Source organism: Humulus lupulus, chromosome 4, assembly GCF_963169125.1.
Source record: "Humulus lupulus chromosome 4, drHumLupu1.1, whole genome shotgun sequence".
Taxonomy (NCBI): domain Eukaryota; kingdom Viridiplantae; phylum Streptophyta; class Magnoliopsida; order Rosales; family Cannabaceae; genus Humulus; species Humulus lupulus.
The window spans coordinates 201,249,497-201,252,094 of NC_084796.1; positions in this window are offsets into that span (position 1 = coordinate 201,249,497).

The following is a 2,598-nucleotide window of genomic DNA, read 5'->3' on the forward strand; positions in this document are numbered from 1 at the left end:
TTCGATGGTCTTAGTGTTGCTGCTATAGGTGGCTTAGCACTACTAGTCTAATTCTAAGTAGAGAGATATTTAATACAATGACTCATTATGCTCAAGGAATGGCTTCTCCTTCTCCCAAGATTAGGATTGTCCTAGTAATTTGAGGCTAATGGTAGAATTACTTTTAGAACCATCAACATGCTAACAAAAAAGACTGCAAATTGTTCTTGAAACATACACAATAAGCACAATGATTATTTAGTTTCTCCCATATTTATACATTTCAATTTTCAACATGTAAGTAAGGTTACTTATTAATATAAAATAATTTATTTATACATAACATTACTACCGTTTTTTTTTTAAATTATACATACAAGCAGAACGTCGTAGAAAATACTTGTACATATTGTTGACGCGGTTCTTTGCCAACAGGTAATTAAGAAAATAAGAGAAAGATATTAGTGCTTAATAATGAACCAAAATAGATGAATGATCTTTTAATGGACTGGTGACACAACTACGTTTTTAGGTGGTTCAAAGGTTAAAATCCTTCTACTCCACCAGCCAATATTATTGCTATATTTATGGTATTCTTTACAGGATACTTTGTTACATAATAGAATCCAACCCCTTGCAACTCCCAGGTCTCCATATTTATAGGAGAGGGCACCTGAAAGTTGGTAAGGGGGTCATCCCGTGACCTTCTTACCAATCATGTCACTTCTGTGACATTCATGATTAATTCCTAAACCCTGACAAATGAAGTGTGGTCTAATCAACAGGTAAGGGGGATAATGGGCTGCACGGCTCAACCCAGTCGTGGATGTCTGAATACGCACGTTCATGCTGCGTGTCCGAGAATTCAGGGATATATCAGACACGTGATGTCTGATATATGCACGTTTACATTACGTGGTTGACTTTATAAAAGGTCATAGCTTCCAACTCCAGTTCGTACTCCGAGCTGGATGCCTTCTCGACCTGCGACCTTCATATTCCTGACTCGGCCCTTGAGTAATCTTGACGAGCCTTTTGGTTACCTCGACCTAAAGAGGTAGGACCTGACAACGGCAGCTCCGGTCATAGGGTATCCACGTGGCTGATATAATTAGGCCATATCTCAGCTCGCTAATAGCCCATTGGAAAATCAGGGCGTACATCTTCCCCCCAAGCCCCTGCTTGTGGTACATGACGTCGTGTAGGGCCACAGTAGGGGCTTTTAGGCTTGTCCATGGACTCTCCATATTCCACCTTTTACGCAGGCGCCAAATACGTGGAACATCGTGGTTGGTGACGGTACATCTTCCGAGAACTGCATTAAATGGCCTAGCCTATACTCAGCCGTCGTTTCTCCTTTCGAGTGGAGAGCCTCGGATCCCACATCAGGGCAATCCAACGGCCCTCCTCACGTGGCCTTTCACGTATATAAAAGGGGTGGCCACCTTACGCATGGGCCACCCGTTTATTTGAAAATTTTCCAAATCTCCCATCTTCTTCTCTCTTCTCACCCTCAAAAAATCATCTTTTTCTCCTGGTTACCGTTCCCAGCATTCCAGAAGATCAGTTGCAAGGACTCCTTTGAGGTCTTGAAACCAGTCACTCCGGGGAGGCCCCAACTCAGACGACCCCTTCATCTCCCCCACAACAAAACACTTCGTAAGTTCTCTGACTGTGCATGTTTTAAATTTCCTTTTTATTGTAGCCTAGGTAAATAGTTCCTGTAGCTGCATGCAATATTCTGTTGGTTTTTTGTGAGTATGAAGGGTGTAGGCTTTTATTTTAGGGCATCGATCGTAGACGAAAAACATTTAGGAGCATGGTTCAGTAGGGTGCATTATCTGGGGAAACCTTCTAGGTAGATTTTTGGGTATGCTTGTTCAAAATATCCAGTACTTTGGGTGCAAAACAGGGTAGCTTAGGGGACATGCTTCACAGGCTGTTTTGTACCTCTTGCCTACTGAAACTTTCCTCCCAAGGAAAATTTCTATCCTGACCCTCCTGACACACGAATTCCGAGTAATCGGGGATCTGTTGGGAGCACAGGCGCGTGTTCATAGAACCGCGTGGTCTCACTCTCCACGGGCTGAGATTACCTCAGCCCGTGCAAAGGAAACACTTATCTTTAGATTCTCCCTTATGCTTAGGTCGCCTTTTCTGAAATTTCTTCTTTTGTTCGCTAGGCGACCAGATGGGGCCCAAGAAGAACACTCCTAAGAGGACCGCAGGTTGCTCGTCCTCCCAACAATCCAAAGGAAAGAAGGTGATGACAGACTCCCCAATCCCCGTCTTTGGGCCGGCCATGGAGCAGGAGCTCGAGGTGGCGCCCGATGCTTTCTTCGAGGCCGAGAGGATCGTCTCGAAGATCACTGACCAGGGGAAAGTGAATAGAATATTCCTTTCCCACAACATCGAGCTGGGGAGGGGCGCCCTGATCGCCCGACCTCCCGCGGAAGGTGAGCGGAGCTGCGTGCTGCTCGACGAGGAGTTCGCGGCCTGGAGTGAGGAGCACTTCAAGGCTGGGGCCTTCCTCCCGCTGGACCAATACTTCGCCGACTTCCTCAACTATGTGAGGTTGGCTCCTTTCCAGCTCCCCCCCAACTCCTACCGTTTGTTGGC